Here is a 23,531-nt window from a genome sequence, read left to right on the forward strand (position 1 = left end):
CCTGGTTCTACGCAGTGTTCTGGTACTGAAACGGGTGCTGAAGCAAGGCCCCTAGGAGTGTTGAAAAGCTTACTACCTTGACACTAAAGCAGAACAACGATGAAGGCCTCATGGAGCTGCTGCACGCCTCTCGTTTTGCAAGGATAATCAGGGCCTTACTTCGAAGCTTGGGCTCACGTTGACTTTCACTTTAGGTATAGAGCAGAGCAGGGTGAGCTTCCAACAAGGAACTGGAAACCCAAGGTTTCTTAGGAGAAAACTCATTTTCTTCTCAGAACCATGCCGGCAGTGAGGAAAACCCCGGCAACAACAATGCTTTTCAGGTAGCTTCGAGGCCGCATGAACGGAGCTTTCATAATGGGAAAAGAAGCCTTATGCCATCAGTCTCCAATTTCTAGGTTGACACGCAGCATACACGCAGGACCAGAGCTTACTGTCTCTACGCAGTGTTCTGGTACCGAAACGGTTGCTTAAGCAAAGTCCCTAGGAGTCTTGGAAAGCTTACTACCGTGAAACTAAAGCAGAACAGCGATGAAGGCCTCATGGAGCTGCTGCACGCCTCCCGTTTTGCCAGGATAATCAGGGCCTTACTTCGAGGCTAGTGCTCACATTGACTTTCACGTTTGGTATAGAGCAGAGCAGGGTGAGCGTCCAACTAGGAACTGGAAGCACAAGGTTTCTTTTGAGAAAACTCATTTTCTTCTATGAGCCCTGCCGGCTGTAAGTAAAAGCACGGTAACAACAGTGCTTTGCAGGTAGCTTCGGGGCCGCATCAACGGAGCTTTCATAATGGGAAAACTAGCCTTGTGCCATCAGTCTCTAATTTCTAGGTTGACACGCAGCATACACGCAGGAGCAGAGCTTCCTGGTTCTACGCAGTGTTCTGGTACTGAAACGGGTGCTGAAGCAAGGCCCCTAGGAGTGTTGAAAAGCTTACTACCTTGACACTAAAGCAGAACAACGATGAAGGCCTCATGGAGCTGCTGCACGCCTCTCGTTTTGCAAGGATAATCAGGGCCTTACTTCGAAGCTTGGGCTCACGTTGACTTTCACTTTAGGTATAGAGCAGAGCAGGGTGAGCTTCCAACAAGGAACTGGAAACCCAAGGTTTCTTAGGAGAAAACTCATTTTCTTCTCAGAACCATGCCGGCAGTGAGGAAAACCCCGGCAACAACAATGCTTTTCAGGTAGCTTCGAGGCCGCATGAACGGAGCTTTCATAATGGGAAAAGAAGCCTTATGCCATCAGTCTCCAATTTCTAGGTTGACACGCAGCATACACGCAGGACCAGAGCTTACTGTCTCTACGCAGTGTTCTGGTACCGAAACGGTTGCTTAAGCAAAGTCCCTAGGAGTCTTGGAAAGCTTACTACCGTGAAACTAAAGCAGAACAGCGATGAAGGCCTCATGGAGCTGCTGCACGCCTCCCGTTTTGCCAGGATAATCAGGGCCTTACTTCGAGGCTAGTGCTCACATTGACTTTCACGTTTGGTATAGAGCAGAGCAGGGTGAGCGTCCAACTAGGAACTGGAAGCACAAGGTTTCTTTCGAGAAAACTCATTTTCTTCTATGAGCCATGCCAGCTGTAAGTAAAAGCACGGTAACAACAGTGCTTTTCAAGTAGCTTCGAGGCCGCATGAATGGAGCTTTCAAAACGGGAAAACAAGCGTTGTGCCATCAGTCTCTAATTTCTAGGTTGACACGCAGCATACACCCAGGAGCAGAGCTTCCTGGTTCTACGCAGTCTTCTGGTACTGAAACGGGTGCTGAAGCAAGGCCCTTAGGAGTGTTGAAAAGCTTACTACCTTGAAACTAGGGCAGAACAACGATGAACGCCTCAAGAGCTGCTGCACGCCTCTCCTTTTGCAAGGATAATCAGGGCCTTACGTCGAAGCTTGGGCTCACGTTGACTTTCACTTTAGGTATAGCGCAGAGCAGGGTGAGCTTCCAACAAGGAACTGGAAACCCAAGGTTTCTTAGGAGAAAACTCATTTTCTTCTCAGAACCATGCCGGCAGTGAGGAAAACCCCGGCAACAACAATGCTTTTCAGGTAGCTTCGAGGCCGCATGAACGGAGCTTTCATAATGGGAAAAGAAGTCTTATGCCATCAGTCTCCAATTTCTAGGTTGACACGCAGCATACACGCAGGACCAGAGCTTACTGTCTCTACGCAGTGTTCTGGTACCGAAACGGTTGCTTAAGCAAAGTCCCTAGGAGTCTTGGAAAGCTTACTACCGTGAAACTAAAGCAGAACAGCGATGAAGGCCTCATGGAGCTGCTGCACGCCTCCCGTTTTGCCAGCATAATCAGGGCCTTACTTCGAGGCTAGTGCTCACATTGACTTTCACGTTTGGTATAGAGCAGAGCAGGGTGAGCGTCCAACTAGGAACTGGAAGCACAAGGTTTCTTTCGAGAAAACTCATTTTCTTCTATGAGCCATGCCGGCTGTAAGTAAAAGCACGGTAACAACAGTGCTTTTCAGGTAGCTTCGGGGCCGCATCAATGGAGCTTTCATAATGGGAAAACTAGCCTTGTGCCATCAGTCTCTAATTTCTAGGTTGACACGCAGCATACATGCAGGAGCAGAGCTTCCTGGTTCTACGCAGTGTTCTGGTACTGAAACGGGTGCTGAAGCAAGGCCCCTAGGAGTGTTGAAAAGCTTACTACCTTGACACTAAAGCAGAACAACGATGAAGGCCTCATGGAGCTGCTGCACGCCTCTCGTTTTGCAAGGATAATCAGGGCCTTACTTCGAAGCTTGGGCTCACGTTGACTTTCACTTTAGGTATAGAGCAGAGCAGGGTGAGCTTCCAACAAGGAACTGGAAACCCAAGGTTTCTTAGGAGAAAACTCATTTTCTTCTCAGAACCATGCCGGCAGTGAGGAAAACCCCGGCAACAACAATGCTTTTCAGGTAGCTTCGAGGCCGCATGAACGGAGCTTTCATAATGGGAAAAGAAGCCTTATGCCATCAGTCTCCAATTTCTAGGTTGACACGCAGCATACACGCAGGACCAGAGCTTACTGTCTCTACGCAGTGTTCTGGTACCGAAACGGTTGCTTAAGCAAAGTCCCTAGGAGTCTTGGAAAGCTTACTACCGTGAAACTAAAGCAGAACAGCGATGAAGGCCTCATGGAGCTGCTGCACGCCTCCCGTTTTGCCAGCATAATCAGGGCCTTACTTCGAGGCTAGTGCTCACATTGACTTTCACGTTTGGTATAGAGCAGAGCAGGGTGAGCTTCCAACTAGGAACTGGAAGCACAAGGTTTCTTTCGAGAAAACTCATTTTCTTCTATGAGCCATGCCGGCTGTAAGTAAAAGCACGGTAACAACAGTGCTTTTCAGGTAGCTTCGGGGCCGCATCAACGGAGCTTTCATAATGGGAAAACTAGCCTTGTGCCATCAGTCTCTAATTTCTAGGTTGACACGCAGCATACACGCAGGAGCAGATCTTCCTGGTTCTACGCAGTGTTCTGATAATGAAACGGGTGCTGAAGCAAGGCCCCTAGGAGTGTTGAAAAGCTTACTACCTTGAAACTAAAGCAGAACAAAGATGAACGCCTCAAGAGCTGCTGCACGCCTCTCGTTTTGCAAGGATAATCAGGGCCTTACTTCGAAGCTTGGGCTCACGTTGACTTTCACTTTAGGTATAGCGCAGAGCAGGGTGAGCTTCCAACAAGGAACTGGAAACCCAAGGTTTCTTAGGAGAAAACTCATTTTCTTCTCAGAACCATGCCGGCAGAGAGGAAAACCCCGGCAACAACAATGCTTTTCAGGTAGCTTCGAGGCCGCATGAACGGAGCTTTCATAATGGGAAAAGAAGTCTTATGCCATCAGTCTCCAATTTCTAGGTTGACACGCAGCATACACGCAGGACCAGAGCTTACTGTCTCTACGCAGTGTTCTGGTACCGAAACGGTTGCTTAAGCAAAGTCCCTAGGAGTCTTGGAAAGCTTACTACCGTGAAACTAAAGCAGAACAGCGATGAAGGCCTCATGGAGCTGCTGCACGCCTCCCGTTTTGCCAGCATAATCAGGGCCTTACTTCGAGGCTAGTGCTCACATTGACTTTCACGTTTGGTATAGAGCAGAGCAGGGTGAGCGTCCAACTAGGAACTGGAAGCACAAGGTTTCTTTCGAGAAAACTCATTTTCTTCTATGAGCCATGCCGGCTGTAAGTAAAAGCACGGTAACAACAGTGCTTTTCAGGTAGCTTCGGGGCCGCATCAACGGAGCTTTCATAATGGGAAAACTAGCCTTGTGCCATCAGTCTCTAATTTCTAGGTTGACACGCAGCATACACGCAGGAGCAGAGCTTCCTGGTTCTACGCAGTGTTCTGGTACTGAAACGGGTGCTGAAGCAAGGCCCCTAGGAGTGTTGAAAAGCTTACTACCTTGACACTAAAGCAGAACAACGATGAAGGCCTCATGGAGCTGCTGCACGCCTCTCGTTTTGCAAGGATAATCAGGGCCTTACTTCGAAGCTTGGGCTCACGTTGACTTTCACTTTAGGTATAGAGCAGAGCAGGGTGAGCTTCCAACAAGGAACTGGAAACCCAAGGTTTCTTAGGAGAAAACTCATTTTCTTCTCAGAACCATGCCGGCAGTGAGGAAAACCCCGGCAACAACAATGCTTTTCAGGTAGCTTCGAGGCCGCATGAACGGAGCTTTCATAATGGGAAAAGAAGCCTTATGCCATCAGTCTCCAATTTCTAGGTTGACACGCAGCATACACGCAGGACCAGAGCTTACTGTCTCTACGCAGTGTTCTGGTACCGAAACGGTTGCTTAAGCAAAGTCCCTAGGAGTCTTGGAAAGCTTACTACCGTGAAACTAAAGCAGAACAGCGATGAAGGCCTCATGGAGCTGCTGCACGCCTCCCGTTTTGCCAGGATAATCATGGCCTTACTTCGAGGCTAGTGCTCACATTGACTTTCACGTTTGGTATAGAGTAGAGCAGGGTGAGCTTCCAACTAGGAACTAGAAGCACAAGGTTTCTTTCGAGAAAACTCATTTTCTTCTATGAGCCATGCCGGCTGTAAGTAAAAGCACGGTAACAACAGTGCTTTTCAGGTAGCTTCGGGGCCGCATCAACGGAGCTTTCATAATGGGAAAACTAGCCTTGTGCCATCAGTCTCTAATTTCTAGGTTGACACGCAGCATACACGCAGGAGCAGAGCTTCCTGGTTCTACGCAGTGTTCTGGTACTGAAACGGGTGCTGAAGCAAGGCCCCTAGGAGTGTTGAAAAGCTTACTACCTTGACACTAAAGCAGAACAACGATGAAGGCCTCATGGAGCTGCTGCACGCCTCTCGTTTTGCAAGGATAATCAGGGCCTTACTTCGAAGCTTGGGCTCACGTTGACTTTCACTTTAGGTATAGAGCAGAGCAGGGTGAGCTTCCAACAAGGAACTGGAAACCCAAGGTTTCTTAGGAGAAAACTCATTTTCTTCTCAGAACCATGCCGGCAGTGAGGAAAACCCCGGCAACAACAATGCTTTTCAGGTAGCTTCGAGGCCGCATGAACGGAGCTTTCATAATGGGAAAAGAAGCCTTATGCCATCAGTCTCCAATTTCTAGGTTGACACGCAGCATACACGCAGGACCAGAGCTTACTGTCTCTACGCAGTGTTCTGGTACCGAAACGGTTGCTTAAGCAAAGTCCCTAGGAGTCTTGGAAAGCTTACTACCGTGAAACTAAAGCAGAACAGCGATGAAGGCCTCATGGAGCTGCTGCACGCCTCCCGTTTTGCCAGGATAATCAGGGCCTTACTTCGAGGCTAGTGCTCACATTGACTTTCACGTTTGGTATAGAGCAGAGCAGGGTGAGCGTCCAACTAGGAACTGGAAGCACAAGGTTTCTTTTGAGAAAACTCATTTTCTTCTATGAGCCCTGCCGGCTGTAAGTAAAAGCACGGTAACAACAGTGCTTTGCAGGTAGCTTCGGGGCCGCATCAACGGAGCTTTCATAATGGGAAAACTAGCCTTGTGCCATCAGTCTCTAATTTCTAGGTTGACACGCAGCATACACGCAGGAGCAGAGCTTCCTGGTTCTACGCAGTGTTCTGGTACTGAAACGGGTGCTGAAGCAAGGCCCCTAGGAGTGTTGAAAAGCTTACTACCTTGACACTAAAGCAGAACAACGATGAAGGCCTCATGGAGCTGCTGCACGCCTCTCGTTTTGCAAGGATAATCAGGGCCTTACTTCGAAGCTTGGGCTCACGTTGACTTTCACTTTAGGTATAGAGCAGAGCAGGGTGAGCTTCCAACAAGGAACTGGAAACCCAAGGTTTCTTAGGAGAAAACTCATTTTCTTCTCAGAACCATGCCGGCAGTGAGGAAAACCCCGGCAACAACAATGCTTTTCAGGTAGCTTCGAGGCCGCATGAACGGAGCTTTCATAATGGGAAAAGAAGCCTTATGCCATCAGTCTCCAATTTCTAGGTTGACACGCAGCATACACGCAGGACCAGAGCTTACTGTCTCTACGCAGTGTTCTGGTACCGAAACGGTTGCTTAAGCAAAGTCCCTAGGAGTCTTGGAAAGCTTACTACCGTGAAACTAAAGCAGAACAGCGATGAAGGCCTCATGGAGCTGCTGCACGCCTCCCGTTTTGCCAGGATAATCAGGGCCTTACTTCGAGGCTAGTGCTCACATTGACTTTCACGTTTGGTATAGAGCAGAGCAGGGTGAGCGTCCAACTAGGAACTGGAAGCACAAGGTTTCTTTCGAGAAAACTCATTTTCTTCTATGAGCCATGCCAGCTGTAAGTAAAAGCACGGTAACAACAGTGCTTTTCAAGTAGCTTCGAGGCCGCATGAATGGAGCTTTCAAAACGGGAAAACAAGCGTTGTGCCATCAGTCTCTAATTTCTAGGTTGACACGCAGCATACACCCAGGAGCAGAGCTTCCTGGTTCTACGCAGTCTTCTGGTACTGAAACGGGTGCTGAAGCAAGGCCCTTAGGAGTGTTGAAAAGCTTACTACCTTGAAACTAGGGCAGAACAACGATGAACGCCTCAAGAGCTGCTGCACGCCTCTCCTTTTGCAAGGATAATCAGGGCCTTACGTCGAAGCTTGGGCTCACGTTGACTTTCACTTTAGGTATAGCGCAGAGCAGGGTGAGCTTCCAACAAGGAACTGGAAACCCAAGGTTTCTTAGGAGAAAACTCATTTTCTTCTCAGAACCATGCCGGCAGTGAGGAAAACCCCGGCAACAACAATGCTTTTCAGGTAGCTTCGAGGCCGCATGAACGGAGCTTTCATAATGGGAAAAGAAGTCTTATGCCATCAGTCTCCAATTTCTAGGTTGACACGCAGCATACACGCAGGACCAGAGCTTACTGTCTCTACGCAGTGTTCTGGTACCGAAACGGTTGCTTAAGCAAAGTCCCTAGGAGTCTTGGAAAGCTTACTACCGTGAAACTAAAGCAGAACAGCGATGAAGGCCTCATGGAGCTGCTGCACGCCTCCCGTTTTGCCAGCATAATCAGGGCCTTACTTCGAGGCTAGTGCTCACATTGACTTTCACGTTTGGTATAGAGCAGAGCAGGGTGAGCGTCCAACTAGGAACTGGAAGCACAAGGTTTCTTTCGAGAAAACTCATTTTCTTCTATGAGCCATGCCGGCTGTAAGTAAAAGCACGGTAACAACAGTGCTTTTCAGGTAGCTTCGGGGCCGCATCAATGGAGCTTTCATAATGGGAAAACTAGCCTTGTGCCATCAGTCTCTAATTTCTAGGTTGACACGCAGCATACATGCAGGAGCAGAGCTTCCTGGTTCTACGCAGTGTTCTGGTACTGAAACGGGTGCTGAAGCAAGGCCCCTAGGAGTGTTGAAAAGCTTACTACCTTGACACTAAAGCAGAACAACGATGAAGGCCTCATGGAGCTGCTGCACGCCTCTCGTTTTGCAAGGATAATCAGGGCCTTACTTCGAAGCTTGGGCTCACGTTGACTTTCACTTTAGGTATAGAGCAGAGCAGGGTGAGCTTCCAACAAGGAACTGGAAACCCAAGGTTTCTTAGGAGAAAACTCATTTTCTTCTCAGAACCATGCCGGCAGTGAGGAAAACCCCGGCAACAACAATGCTTTTCAGGTAGCTTCGAGGCCGCATGAACGGAGCTTTCATAATGGGAAAAGAAGCCTTATGCCATCAGTCTCCAATTTCTAGGTTGACACGCAGCATACACGCAGGACCAGAGCTTACTGTCTCTACGCAGTGTTCTGGTACCGAAACGGTTGCTTAAGCAAAGTCCCTAGGAGTCTTGGAAAGCTTACTACCGTGAAACTAAAGCAGAACAGCGATGAAGGCCTCATGGAGCTGCTGCACGCCTCCCGTTTTGCCAGCATAATCAGGGCCTTACTTCGAGGCTAGTGCTCACATTGACTTTCACGTTTGGTATAGAGCAGAGCAGGGTGAGCTTCCAACTAGGAACTGGAAGCACAAGGTTTCTTTCGAGAAAACTCATTTTCTTCTATGAGCCATGCCGGCTGTAAGTAAAAGCACGGTAACAACAGTGCTTTTCAGGTAGCTTCGGGGCCGCATCAACGGAGCTTTCATAATGGGAAAACTAGCCTTGTGCCATCAGTCTCTAATTTCTAGGTTGACACGCAGCATACACGCAGGAGCAGAGCTTCCTGGTTCTACGCAGTGTTCTGATAATGAAACGGGTGCTGAAGCAAGGCCCCTAGGAGTGTTGAAAAGCTTACTACCTTGAAACTAAAGCAGAACAAAGATGAACGCCTCAAGAGCTGCTGCACGCCTCTCGTTTTGCAAGGATAATCAGGGCCTTACTTCGAAGCTTGGGCTCACGTTGACTTTCACTTTAGGTATAGCGCAGAGCAGGGTGAGCTTCCAACAAGGAACTGGAAACCCAAGGTTTCTTAGGAGAAAACTCATTTTCTTCTCAGAACCATGCCGGCAGAGAGGAAAACCCCGGCAACAACAATGCTTTTCAGGTAGCTTCGAGGCCGCATGAACGGAGCTTTCATAATGGGAAAAGAAGTCTTATGCCATCAGTCTCCAATTTCTAGGTTGACACGCAGCATACACGCAGGACCAGAGCTTACTGTCTCTACGCAGTGTTCTGGTACCGAAACGGTTGCTTAAGCAAAGTCCCTAGGAGTCTTGGAAAGCTTACTACCGTGAAACTAAAGCAGAACAGCGATGAAGGCCTCATGGAGCTGCTGCACGCCTCCCGTTTTGCCAGCATAATCAGGGCCTTACTTCGAGGCTAGTGCTCACATTGACTTTCACGTTTGGTATAGAGCAGAGCAGGGTGAGCGTCCAACTAGGAACTGGAAGCACAAGGTTTCTTTCGAGAAAACTCATTTTCTTCTATGAGCCATGCCGGCTGTAAGTAAAAGCACGGTAACAACAGTGCTTTTCAGGTAGCTTCGGGGCCGCATCAACGGAGCTTTCATAATGGGAAAACTAGCCTTGTGCCATCAGTCTCTAATTTCTAGGTTGACACGCAGCATACACGCAGGAGCAGAGCTTCCTGGTTCTACGCAGTGTTCTGGTACTGAAACGGGTGCTGAAGCAAGGCCCCTAGGAGTGTTGAAAAGCTTACTACCTTGACACTAAAGCAGAACAACGATGAAGGCCTCATGGAGCTGCTGCACGCCTCTCGTTTTGCAAGGATAATCAGGGCCTTACTTCGAAGCTTGGGCTCACGTTGACTTTCACTTTAGGTATAGAGCAGAGCAGGGTGAGCTTCCAACAAGGAACTGGAAACCCAAGGTTTCTTAGGAGAAAACTCATTTTCTTCTCAGAACCATGCCGGCAGTGAGGAAAACCCCGGCAACAACAATGCTTTTCAGGTAGCTTCGAGGCCGCATGAACGGAGCTTTCATAATGGGAAAAGAAGCCTTATGCCATCAGTCTCCAATTTCTAGGTTGACACGCAGCATACACGCAGGACCAGAGCTTACTGTCTCTACGCAGTGTTCTGGTACCGAAACGGTTGCTTAAGCAAAGTCCCTAGGAGTCTTGGAAAGCTTACTACCGTGAAACTAAAGCAGAACAGCGATGAAGGCCTCATGGAGCTGCTGCACGCCTCCCGTTTTGCCAGGATAATCAGGGCCTTACTTCGAGGCTAGTGCTCACATTGACTTTCACGTTTGGTATAGAGTAGAGCAGGGTGAGCTTCCAACTAGGAACTAGAAGCACAAGGTTTCTTTCGAGAAAACTCATTTTCTTCTATGAGCCATGCCGGCTGTAAGTAAAAGCACGGTAACAACAGTGCTTTTCAGGTAGCTTCGGGGCCGCATCAACGGAGCTTTCATAATGGGAAAACTAGCCTTGTGCCATCAGTCTCTAATTTCTAGGTTGACACGCAGCATACACGCAGGAGCAGAGCTTCCTGGTTCTACGCAGTGTTCTGGTACTGAAACGGGTGCTGAAGCAAGGCCCCTAGGAGTGTTGAAAAGCTTACTACCTTGACACTAAAGCAGAACAACGATGAAGGCCTCATGGAGCTGCTGCACGCCTCTCGTTTTGCAAGGATAATCAGGGCCTTACTTCGAAGCTTGGGCTCACGTTGACTTTCACTTTAGGTATAGAGCAGAGCAGGGTGAGCTTCCAACAAGGAACTGGAAACCCAAGGTTTCTTAGGAGAAAACTCATTTTCTTCTCAGAACCATGCCGGCAGTGAGGAAAACCCCGGCAACAACAATGCTTTTCAGGTAGCTTCGAGGCCGCATGAACGGAGCTTTCATAATGGGAAAAGAAGCCTTATGCCATCAGTCTCCAATTTCTAGGTTGACACGCAGCATACACGCAGGACCAGAGCTTACTGTCTCTACGCAGTGTTCTGGTACCGAAACGGTTGCTTAAGCAAAGTCCCTAGGAGTCTTGGAAAGCTTACTACCGTGAAACTAAAGCAGAACAGCGATGAAGGCCTCATGGAGCTGCTGCACGCCTCCCGTTTTGCCAGCATAATCAGGGCCTTACTTCGAGGCTAGTGCTCACATTGACTTTCACGTTTGGTATAGAGCAGAGCAGGGTGAGCTTCCAACTAGCAACTGGAAGCACAAGGTTTCTTTCGAGAAAACTCATTTTCTTCTAAGAGCCATGCCAGCTGTAAGTAAAAGCACGGTAACAACAGTGCTTTTCAGGTAGCTTCGGGGCCGCATCAACGGAGCTTTCATAATGGGAAAACTAGCCTTGTGCCATCAGTCTCTAATTTCTAGGTTGACACGCAGCATACACGCAGGAGCAGAGCTTCCTGGTTCTACGCAGTGTTCTGGTACTGAAACGGGTGCTGAAGCAAGGCCCCTAGGAGTGTTGAAAAGCTTACTACCTTGACACTAAAGCAGAACAACGATGAAGGCCTCATGGAGCTGCTGCACGCCTCTCGTTTTGCAAGGATAATCAGGGCCTTACTTCGAAGCTTGGGCTCACGTTGACTTTCACTTTAGGTATAGAGCAGAGCAGGGTGAGCTTCCAACAAGGAACTGGAAACCCAAGGTTTCTTAGGAGAAAACTCATTTTCTTCTCAGAACCATGCCGGCAGTGAGGAAAACCCCGGCAACAACAATGCTTTTCAGGTAGCTTCGAGGCCGCATGAACGGAGCTTTCATAATGGGAAAAGAAGCCTTATGCCATCAGTCTCCAATTTCTAGGTTGACACGCAGCATACACGCAGGACCAGAGCTTACTGTCTCTACGCAGTGTTCTGGTACCGAAACGGTTGCTTAAGCAAAGTGCCTAGGAGTCTTGGAAAGCTTACTACCGTGAAACTAAAGCAGAACAGCGATGAAGGCCTCATGGAGCTGCTGCACGCCTCCCGTTTTGCCAGGATAATCAGGGCCTTACTTCGAGGCTAGTGCTCACATTGACTTTCACGTTTGGTATAGAGCAGAGCAGGGTGAGCGTCCAACTAGGAACTGGAAGCACAAGGTTTCTTTCGAGAAAACTCATTTTCTTCTATGAGCCATGCCGGCTGTAAGTAAAAGCACGGTAACAACAGTGCTTTTCAGGTAGCTTCGGGGCCGCATCAACGGAGCTTTCATAATGGGAAAACTAGCCTTGTGCCATCAGTCTCTAATTTCTAGGTTGACACGCAGCATACACGCAGGACCAGAGCTTACTGTCTCTACGCAGTGTTCTGGTACCGAAACGGTTGCTTAAGCAAAGTCCCTAGGAGTCTTGGAAAGCTTACTACCGTGAAACTAAAGCAGAACAGCGATGAAGGCCTCATGGAGCTGCTGCACGCCTCCCGTTTTGCCAGGATAATCAGGGCCTTACTTCGAGGCTAGTGCTCACATTGACTTTCACGTTTGGTATAGAGTAGAGCAGGGTGAGCTTCCAACTAGGAACTGGAAGCACAAGGTTTCTTTCGAGAAAACTCATTTTCTTCTATGAGCCATGCCAGCTGTAAGTAAAAGCACGGTAACAACAGTGCTTTTCAAGTAGCTTCGAGGCCGCATGAATGGAGCTTTCAAAACGGGAAAACAAGCGTTGTGCCATCAGTCTCTAATTTCTAGGTTGACACGCAGCATACACCCAGGAGCAGAGCTTCCTGGTTCTACGCAGTCTTCTGGTACTGAAACGGGTGCTGAAGCAAGGCCCTTAGGAGTGTTGAAAAGCTTACTACCTTGAAACTAGGGCAGAACAACGATGAACGCCTCAAGAGCTGCTGCACGCCTCTCCTTTTGCAAGGATAATCAGGGCCTTACGTCGAAGCTTGGGCTCACGTTGACTTTCACTTTAGGTATAGCGCAGAGCAGGGTGAGCTTCCAACAAGGAACTGGAAACCCAAGGTTTCTTAGGAGAAAACTCATTTTCTTCTCAGAACCATGCCGGCAGTGAGGAAAACCCCGGCAACAACAATGCTTTTCAGGTAGCTTCGAGGCCGCATGAACGGAGCTTTCATAATGGGAAAAGAAGTCTTATGCCATCAGTCTCCAATTTCTAGGTTGACACGCAGCATACACGCAGGACCAGAGCTTACTGTCTCTACGCAGTGTTCTGGTACCGAAACGGTTGCTTAAGCAAAGTCCCTAGGAGTCTTGGAAAGCTTACTACCGTGAAACTAAAGCAGAACAGCGATGAAGGCCTCATGGAGCTGCTGCACGCCTCCCGTTTTGCCAGCATAATCAGGGCCTTACTTCGAGGCTAGTGCTCACATTGACTTTCACGTTTGGTATAGAGCAGAGCAGGGTGAGCGTCCAACTAGGAACTGGAAGCACAAGGTTTCTTTCGAGAAAACTCATTTTCTTCTATGAGCCATGCCGGCTGTAAGTAAAAGCACGGTAACAACAGTGCTTTTCAGGTAGCTTCGGGGCCGCATCAACGGAGCTTTCATAATGGGAAAACTAGCCTTGTGCCATCAGTCTCTAATTTCTAGGTTGACACGCAGCATACATGCAGGAGCAGAGCTTCCTGGTTCTACGCAGTGTTCTGGTACTGAAACGGGTGCTGAAGCAAGGCCCCTAGGAGTGTTGAAAAGCTTACTACCTTGACACTAAAGCAGAACAACGATGAAGGCCTCATGGAGCTGCTGCACGCCTCTCGTTTTGCAAGGATAATCAGGGCCTTACTTCGAAGCTTGGGCTCACGTTGACTTTCACTTTAGGTATAGAGCAGAGCAGGGTGAGCTTCCAACAAGGAACTGGAAACCCAAGGTTTCTTAGGAGAAAACTCATTTTCTTCTCAGAACCATGCCGGCAGTGAGGAAAACCCCGGCAACAACAATGCTTTTCAGGTAGCTTCGAGGCCGCATGAACGGAGCTTTCATAATGGGAAAAGAAGCCTTATGCCATCAGTCTCCAATTTCTAGGTTGACACGCAGCATACACGCAGGACCAGAGCTTACTGTCTCTACGCAGTGTTCTGGTACCGAAACGGTTGCTTAAGCAAAGTCCCTAGGAGTCTTGGAAAGCTTACTACCGTGAAACTAAAGCAGAACAGCGATGAAGGCCTCATGGAGCTGCTGCACGCCTCCCGTTTTGCCAGCATAATCAGGGCCTTACTTCGAGGCTAGTGCTCACATTGACTTTCACGTTTGGTATAGAGCAGAGCAGGGTGAGCTTCCAACTAGGAACTGGAAGCACAAGGTTTCTTTCGAGAAAACTCATTTTCTTCTATGAGCCATGCCGGCTGTAAGTAAAAGCACGGTAACAACAGTGCTTTTCAGGTAGCTTCGGGGCCGCATCAACGGAGCTTTCATAATGGGAAAACTAGCCTTGTGCCATCAGTCTCTAATTTCTAGGTTGACACGCAGCATACACGCAGGAGCAGATCTTCCTGGTTCTACGCAGTGTTCTGATAATGAAACGGGTGCTGAAGCAAGGCCCCTAGGAGTGTTGAAAAGCTTACTACCTTGAAACTAAAGCAGAACAAAGATGAACGCCTCAAGAGCTGCTGCACGCCTCTCGTTTTGCAAGGATAATCAGGGCCTTACTTCGAAGCTTGGGCTCACGTTGACTTTCACTTTAGGTATAGCGCAGAGCAGGGTGAGCTTCCAACAAGGAACTGGAAACCCAAGGTTTCTTAGGAGAAAACTCATTTTCTTCTCAGAACCATGCCGGCAGAGAGGAAAACCCCGGCAACAACAATGCTTTTCAGGTAGCTTCGAGGCCGCATGAACGGAGCTTTCATAATGGGAAAAGAAGTCTTATGCCATCAGTCTCCAATTTCTAGGTTGACACGCAGCATACACGCAGGACCAGAGCTTACTGTCTCTACGCAGTGTTCTGGTACCGAAACGGTTGCTTAAGCAAAGTCCCTAGGAGTCTTGGAAAGCTTACTACCGTGAAACTAAAGCAGAACAGCGATGAAGGCCTCATGGAGCTGCTGCACGCCTCCCGTTTTGCCAGCATAATCAGGGCCTTACTTCGAGGCTAGTGCTCACATTGACTTTCACGTTTGGTATAGAGCAGAGCAGGGTGAGCGTCCAACTAGGAACTGGAAGCACAAGGTTTCTTTCGAGAAAACTCATTTTCTTCTATGAGCCATGCCGGCTGTAAGTAAAAGCACGGTAACAACAGTGCTTTTCAGGTAGCTTCGGGGCCGCATCAACGGAGCTTTCATAATGGGAAAACTAGCCTTGTGCCATCAGTCTCTAATTTCTAGGTTGACACGCAGCATACACGCAGGAGCAGAGCTTCCTGGTTCTACGCAGTGTTCTGGTACTGAAACGGGTGCTGAAGCAAGGCCCCTAGGAGTGTTGAAAAGCTTACTACCTTGACACTAAAGCAGAACAACGATGAAGGCCTCATGGAGCTGCTGCACGCCTCTCGTTTTGCAAGGATAATCAGGGCCTTACTTCGAAGCTTGGGCTCACGTTGACTTTCACTTTAGGTATAGAGCAGAGCAGGGTGAGCTTCCAACAAGGAACTGGAAACCCAAGGTTTCTTAGGAGAAAACTCATTTTCTTCTCAGAACCATGCCGGCAGTGAGGAAAACCCCGGCAACAACAATGCTTTTCAGGTAGCTTCGAGGCCGCATGAACGGAGCTTTCATAATGGGAAAAGAAGCCTTATGCCATCAGTCTCCAATTTCTAGGTTGACACGCAGCATACACGCAGGACCAGAGCTTACTGTCTCTACGCAGTGTTCTGGTACCGAAACGGTTGCTTAAGCAAAGTCCCTAGGAGTCTTGGAAAGCTTACTACCGTGAAACTAAAGCAGAACAGCGATGAAGGCCTCATGGAGCTGCTGCACGCCTCCCGTTTTGCCAGGATAATCAGGGCCTTACTTCGAGGCTAGTGCTCACATTGACTTTCACGTTTGGTATAGAGTAGAGCAGGGTGAGCTTCCAACTAGGAACTAGAAGCACAAGGTTTCTTTCGAGAAAACTCATTTTCTTCTATGAGCCATGCCGGCTGTAAGTAAAAGCACGGTAACAACAGTGCTTTTCAGGTAGCTTCGGGGCCGCATCAACGGAGCTTTCATAATGGGAAAACTAGCCTTGTGCCATCAGTCTCTAATTTCTAGGTTGACACGCAGCATACACGCAGGAGCAGAGCTTCCTGGTTCTACGCAGTGTTCTGGTACTGAAACGGGTGCTGAAGCAAGGCCCCTAGGAGTGTTGAAAAGCTTACTACCTTGACACTAAAGCAGAACAACGATGAAGGCCTCATGGAGCTGCTGCACGCCTCTCGTTTTGCAAGGATAATCAGGGCCTTACTTCGAAGCTTGGGCTCACGTTGACTTTCACTTTAGGTATAGAGCAGAGCAGGGTGAGCTTCCAACAAGGAACTGGAAACCCAAGGTTTCTTAGGAGAAAACTCATTTTCTTCTCAGAACCATGCCGGCAGTGAGGAAAACCCCGGCAACAACAATGCTTTTCAGGTAGCTTCGAGGCCGCATGAACGGAGCTTTCATAATGGGAAAAGAAGCCTTATGCCATCAGTCTCCAATTTCTAGGTTGACACGCAGCATACACGCAGGACCAGAGCTTACTGTCTCTACGCAGTGTTCTGGTACCGAAACGGTTGCTTAAGCAAAGTCCCTAGGAGTCTTGGAAAGCTTACTACCGTGAAACTAAAGCAGAACAGCGATGAAGGCCTCATGGAGCTGCTGCACGCCTCCCGTTTTGCCAGCATAATCAGGGCCTTACTTCGAGGCTAGTGCTCACATTGACTTTCACGTTTGGTATAGAGCAGAGCAGGGTGAGCTTCCAACTAGCAACTGGAAGCACAAGGTTTCTTTCGAGAAAACTCATTTTCTTCTAAGAGCCATGCCAGCTGTAAGTAAAAGCACGGTAACAACAGTGCTTTTCAGGTAGCTTCGGGGCCGCATCAACGGAGCTTTCATAATGGGAAAACTAGCCTTGTGCCATCAGTCTCTAATTTCTAGGTTGACACGCAGCATACACGCAGGAGCAGAGCTTCCTGGTTCTACGCAGTGTTCTGGTACTGAAACGGGTGCTGAAGCAAGGCCCCTAGGAGTGTTGAAAAGCTTACTACCTTGACACTAAAGCAGAACAACGATGAAGGCCTCATGGAGCTGCTGCACGCCTCTCGTTTTGCAAGGATAATCAGGGCCTTACTTCGAAGCTTGGGCTCACGTTGACTTTCACTTTAGGTATAGAGCAGAGCAGGGTGAGCTTCCAACAAGGAACTGGAAACCCAAGGTTTCTTAGGAGAAAACTCATTTTCTTCTCAGAACCATGCCGGCAGTGAGGAAAACCCCGGCAACAACAATGCTTTTCAGGTAGCTTCGAGGCCGCATGAACGGAGCTTTCATAATGGGAAAAGAAGCCTTATGCCATCAGTCTCCAATTTCTAGGTTGACACGCAGCATACACGCAGGACCAGAGCTTACTGTCTCTACGCAGTGTTCTGGTACCGAAACGGTTGCTTAAGCAAAGTGCCTAGGAGTCTTGGAAAGCTTACTACCGTGAAACTAAAGCAGAACAGCGATGAAGGCCTCATGGAGCTGCTGCACGCCTCCCGTTTTGCCAGGATAATCAGGGCCTTACTTCGAGGCTAGTGCTCACATTGACTTTCACGTTTGGTATAGAGCAGAGCAGGGTGAGCGTCCAACTAGGAACTGGAAGCACAAGGTTTCTTTCGAGAAAACTCATTTTCTTCTATGAGCCATGCCGGCTGTAAGTAAAAGCACGGTAACAACAGTGCTTTTCAGGTAGCTTCGGGGCCGCATCAACGGAGCTTTCATAATGGGAAAACTAGCCTTGTGCCATCAGTCTCTAATTTCTAGGTTGACACGCAGCATACACGCAGGACCAGAGCTTACTGTCTCTACGCAGTGTTCTGGTACCGAAACGGTTGCTTAAGCAAAGTCCCTAGGAGTCTTGGAAAGCTTACTACCGTGAAACTAAAGCAGAACAGCGATGAAGGCCTCATGGAGCTGCTGCACGCCTCCCGTTTTGCCAGGATAATCAGGGCCTTACTTCGAGGCTAGTGCTCACATTGACTTTCACGTTTGGTATAGAGTAGAGCAGGGTGAGCTTCCAACTAGGAACTGGAAGCACAAGGTTTCTTTCGAGAAAACTCATTTTCTTCTATGAGCCATGCCGGCTGTAAGTAAAAGCACGGTAACAACAGTGCTTTTCAGGTAGCTTCGGGGCCGCATCAACGGAGCTTTCATAATGGGAAAACTAGCCTTGTGCCATCAGTCTCTAATTTCTAGGTTGACACGCAGCATACACGCAGGAGCAGAGCTTCCTGGTTCTACGCAGTGTTCTGGTACTGAAACGGGTGCTGAAGCAAGGCCCCTAGGAGTGTTGAAAAGCTTACTACCTTGACACTAAAGCAGAACAACGATGAAGGCCTCATGGAGCTGCTGCACGCCTCTCGTTTTGCAAGGATAATCAGGGCCTTACTTCGAAGCTTGGGCTCACGTTGACTTTCACTTTAGGTATAGAGCAGAGCAGGGTGAGCTTCCAACAAGGAACTGGAAACCCAAGGTTTCTTAGGAGAAAACTCATTTTCTTCTCAGAACCATGCCGGCAGTGAGGAAAACCCCGGCAACAACAATGCTTTTCAGGTAGCTTCGAGGCCGCATGAACGGAGCTTTCATAATGGAAAAGAAGCCTTATGCCATCAGTCTCCAATTTCTAGGTTGACACGCAGCATACACGCAGGACCAGAGCTTACTGTCTCTACGCAGTGTTCTGGTACCGAAACGGTTGCTTAAGCAAAGTCCCTAGGAGTCTTGGAAAGCTTACTACCGTGAAACTAAAGCAGAACAGCGATGAAGGCCTCATGGAGCTGCTGCACGCCTCCCGTTTTGCCAGCATAATCAGGGCCTTACTTCGAGGCTAGTGCTCACATTGACTTTCACGTTTGGTATAGAGCAGAGCAGGGTGAGCTTCCAACTAGGAACTGGAAGCACAAGGTTTCTTTCGAGAAAACTCATTTTCTTCTAAGAGCCATGCCAGCTGTAAGTAAAAGCACGGTAACAACAGTGCTTTTCAGGTAGCTTCGGGGCCGCATCAACGGAGCTTTCATAATGGGAAAACTAGCCTTGTGCCATCAGTCTCTAATTTCTAGGTTGACACGCAGCATACACGCAGGAGCAGAGCTTCCTGGTTCTACGCAGTGTTCTGGTAATGAAACGGGTGCTGAAGCAAGGCCCCTAGGAGTGTTGAAAAGCTTACTACCTTGAAACTAAAGCAGAACAAAGATGAACGCCTCAAGAGCTGCTGCACGCCTCTCTTTTTGCAAGGATAATCAGGGCCTTACTTCGAAGCTTGGGCTCACGTTGACTTTCACTTTAGGTATAGCGCAGAGCAGGGTGAGCTTCCAACAAGGAACTGGAAACCCAAGGTTTCTTAGGAGAAAACTCATTTTCTTCTCAGAACCATGCCGGCAGAGAGGAAAACCCCGGCAACAACAATGCTTTTCAGGTAGCTTCGAGGCCGCATGAACGGAGCTTTCATAATGGGAAAAGAAGTCTTATGCCATCAGTCTCCAATTTCTAGGTTGACACGCAGCATACACGCAGGACCAGAGCTTACTGTCTCTACGCAGTGTTCTGGTACCGAAACGGTTGCTTAAGCAAAGTCCCTAGGAGTCTTGGAAAGCTTACTACCGTGAAACTAAAGCAGAACAGCGATGAAGGCCTCATGGAGCTGCTGCACGCCTCCCGTTTTGCCAGCATAATCAGGGCCTTACTTCGAGGCTAGTGCTCACATTGACTTTCACGTTTGGTATAGAGCAGAGCAGGGTGAGCGTCCAACTAGGAACTGGAAGCACAAGGTTTCTTTCGAGAAAACTCATTTTCTTCTATGAGCCATGCCGGCTGTAAGTAAAAGCACGGTAACAACAGTGCTTTTCAGGTAGCTTCGGGGCCGCATCAACGGAGCTTTCATAATGGGAAAACTAGCCTTGTGCCATCAGTCTCTAATTTCTAGGTTGACACGCAGCATACACGCAGGAGCAGAGCTTCCTGGTTCTACGCAGTGTTCTGGTACTGAAACGGGTGCTGAAGCAAGGCCCCTAGGAGTGTTGAAAAGCTTACTACCTTGACACTAAAGCAGAACAACGATGAAGGCCTCATGGAGCTGCTGCACGCCTCTCGTTTTGCAAGGATAATCAGGGCCTTACTTCGAAGCTTGGGCTCACGTTGACTTTCACTTTAGGTATAGAGCAGAGCAGGGTGAGCTTCCAACAAGGAACTGGAAACCCAAGGTTTCTTAGGAGAAAACTCATTTTCTTCTCAGAACCATGCCGGCAGTGAGGAAAACCCCGGCAACAACAATGCTTTTCAGGTAGCTTCGAGGCCGCATGAACGGAGCTTTCATAATGGGAAAAGAAGCCTTATGCCATCAGTCTCCAATTTCTAGGTTGACACGCAGCATACACGCAGGACCAGAGCTTACTGTCTCTACGCAGTGTTCTGGTACCGAAACGGTTGCTTAAGCAAAGTCCCTAGGAGTCTTGGAAAGCTTACTACCGTGAAACTAAAGCAGAACAGCGATGAAGGCCTCATGGAGCTGCTGCACGCCTCCCGTTTTGCCAGCATAATCAGGGCCTTACTTCGAGGCTAGTGCTCACATTGACTTTCACGTTTGGTATAGAGCAGAGCAGGGTGAGCTTCCAACTAGGAACTGGAAGCACAAGGTTTCTTTCGAGAAAACTCATTTTCTTCTAAGAGCCATGCCAGCTGTAAGTAAAAGCACGGTAACAACAGTGCTTTTCAGGTAGCTTCGGGGCCGCATCAACGGAGCTTTCATAATGGGAAAACTAGCCTTGTGCCATCAGTCTCTAATTTCTAGGTTGACACGCAGCATACACGCAGGAGCAGAGCTTCCTGGTTCTACGCAGTGTTCTGGTACTGAAACGGGTGCTGAAGCAAGGCCCCTAGGAGTGTTGAAAAGCTTACTACCTTGAAACTAAAGCAGAACAAAGATGAACGCCTCAAGAGCTGCTGCACGCCTCTCTTTTTGCAAGGATAATCAGGGCCTTACTTCGAAGCTTGGGCTCACGTTGACTTTCACTTTAGTTATAGCGCAGAGCAGGGTGAGCTTCCAACAAGGAACTGGAAACCCAAGGTTTCTTAGGAGAAAACTCATTTTCTTCTCAGAACCATGCCGGCAGAGAGGAAAACCCCGGCAACAACAATGCTTTTCAGGTAGCTTCGAGGCTGCATGAACGGAGCTTTCATAATGGGAAAAGAAGTCTTATGCCATCAGTCTCCAATTTCTAGGTTGACACGCAGCATACACGCAGGACCAGAGCTTACTGTCTCTACGCAGTGTTCTGGTACCGAAACGGTTGCTTAAGCAAAGTCCCTAGGAGTGTTGGAAAGCTTACTACCGTGAAACTAAAGCAGAACAGCGATGAAGGCCTCATGGAGCTGCTGCACGCCTCCCGTTTTGCCAGCATAATCAGGGCCTTACTTCGAGGCTAGTGCTCACATTGACTTTCACGTTTGGTATAGAGCAGAGCAGGGTGAGCGTCCAACTAGGAACTGGAAGCACAAGGTTTCTTTCGAGAAAACTCATTTTCTTCTATGAGCCATGCCGGCTGTAAGTAAAAGCACGGTAACAACAGTGCTTTTCAGGTAGCTTCGGGGCCGCATCAACGGAGCTTTCATAATGGGAAAACTAGCCTTGTGCCATCAGTCTCTAATTTCTAGGTTGACACGCAGCATACACGCAGGAGCAGAGCTTCCTGGTTCTACGCAGTGTTCTGGTACTGAAACGGGTGCTGAAGCAAGGCCCCTAGGAGTGTTGAAAAGCTTACTACCTTGACACTAAAGCAGAACAACGATGAAGGCCTCATGGAGCTGCTGCACGCCTCTCGTTTTGCAAGGATAATCAGGGCCTTACTTCGAAGCTTGGGCTCACGTTGACTTTCACTTTAGGTATAGAGCAGAGCAGGGTGAGCTTCCAACAAGGAACTGGAAACCCAAGGTTTCTTAGGAGAAAACTCATTTTCTTCTCAGAACCATGCCGGCAGTGAGGAAAACCCCGGCAACAACAATGCTTTTCAGGTAGCTTCGAGGCCGCATGAACGGAGCTTTCATAATGGGAAAAGAAGCCTTATGCCATCAGTCTCCAATTTCTAGGTTGACACGCAGCATACACGCAGGACCAGAGCTTACTGTCTCTACGCAGTGTTCTGGTACCGAAACGGTTGCTTAAGCAAAGTCCCTAGGAGTCTTGGAAAGCTTACTACCGTGAAACTAAAGCAGAACAGCGATGAAGGCCTCATGGAGCTGCTGCACGCCTCCCGTTTTGCCAGCATAATCAGGGCCTTACTTCGAGGCTAGTGCTCACATTGACTTTCACGTTTGGTATAGAGCAGAGCAGGGTGAGCTTCCAACTAGGAACTGGAAGCACAAGGTTTCTTTCGAGAAAACTCATTTTCTTCTATGAGCCATGCCGGCTGTAAGTAAAAGCACGGTAACAACAGTGCTTTTCAGGTAGCTTCGGGGCCGCATCAACGGAGCTTTCATAATGGGAAAACTAGCCTTGTGCCATCAGTCTCTAATTTCTAGGGTGACACGCAGCATACACGCAGGAGCAGAGCTTCCTGGTTCTACGCAGTGTTCTGGTAATGAAACGGGTGCTGAAGCAAGGCCCCTAGGAGTGTTGAAAAGCTTACTACCTTGAAACTAAAGCAGAACAAAGATGAACGCCTCAAGAGCTGCTGCACGCCTCTCGTTTTGCAAGGATAATCAGGGCCTTACTTCGAAGCTTGGGCTCACGTTGACTTTCACTTTAGGTATAGCGCAGAGCAGGGTGAGCTTCCAACAAGGAACTGGAAACCCAAGGTTTCTTAGGAGAAAACTCATTTTCTTCTCAGAACCATGCCGGCAGTGAGGAAAACCCCGGCAACAACAATGCTTTTCAGGTAGCTTCGAGGCCGCATGAACGGAGCTTTCATAATGGGAAAAGAAGCCTTATGCCATCAGTCTCCAATTTCTAGGTTGACACGCAGCATACACGCAGGACCAGAGCTTACTGTCTCTACGCAGTGTTCTGGTACCGAAACGGTTGCTTAAGCAAAGTCCCTAGGAGTCTTGGAAAGCTTACTACCGTGAAACTAAAGCAGAACAGCGATGAAGGCCTCATGGAGCTGCTGCACGCCTCCCGTTTTGCCAGCATAATCAGGGCCTTACTTCGAGGCTAGTGCTCACATTGACTTTCACGTTTGGTATAGAGCAGAGCAGGGTGAGCTTCCAACTAGGAACTGGAAGCACAAGGTTTCTTTCGAGAAAACTCATTTTCTTCTAAGAGCCATGCCAGCTGTAAGTAAAAGCACGGTAACAACAGTGCTTTTCAGGTAGCTTCGGGGCCGCATCAACGGAGCTTTCATAATGGGAAAACTAGCCTTGTGCCATCAGTCTCTAATTTCTAGGTTGACACGCAGCATACACGCAGGAGCAGAGCTTCCTGGTTCTACGCAGTGTTCTGGTACTGAAACGGGTGCTGAAGCAAGGCCCCTAGGAGTGTTGAAAAGCTTACTACCTTGACACTAAAGCAGAACAACGATGAAGGCCTCATGGAGCTGCTGCACGCCTCTCGTTTTGCAAGGATAATCAGGGCCTTACTTCGAGGCTAGTGCTCACATTGACTTTCACGTTTGGTATAGAGCAGAGCAGGGT

Source organism: Eubalaena glacialis, chromosome 11 (assembly GCF_028564815.1).
Source record: "Eubalaena glacialis isolate mEubGla1 chromosome 11, mEubGla1.1.hap2.+ XY, whole genome shotgun sequence".
In the NCBI taxonomy this organism is placed as follows: domain Eukaryota; kingdom Metazoa; phylum Chordata; class Mammalia; order Artiodactyla; family Balaenidae; genus Eubalaena; species Eubalaena glacialis.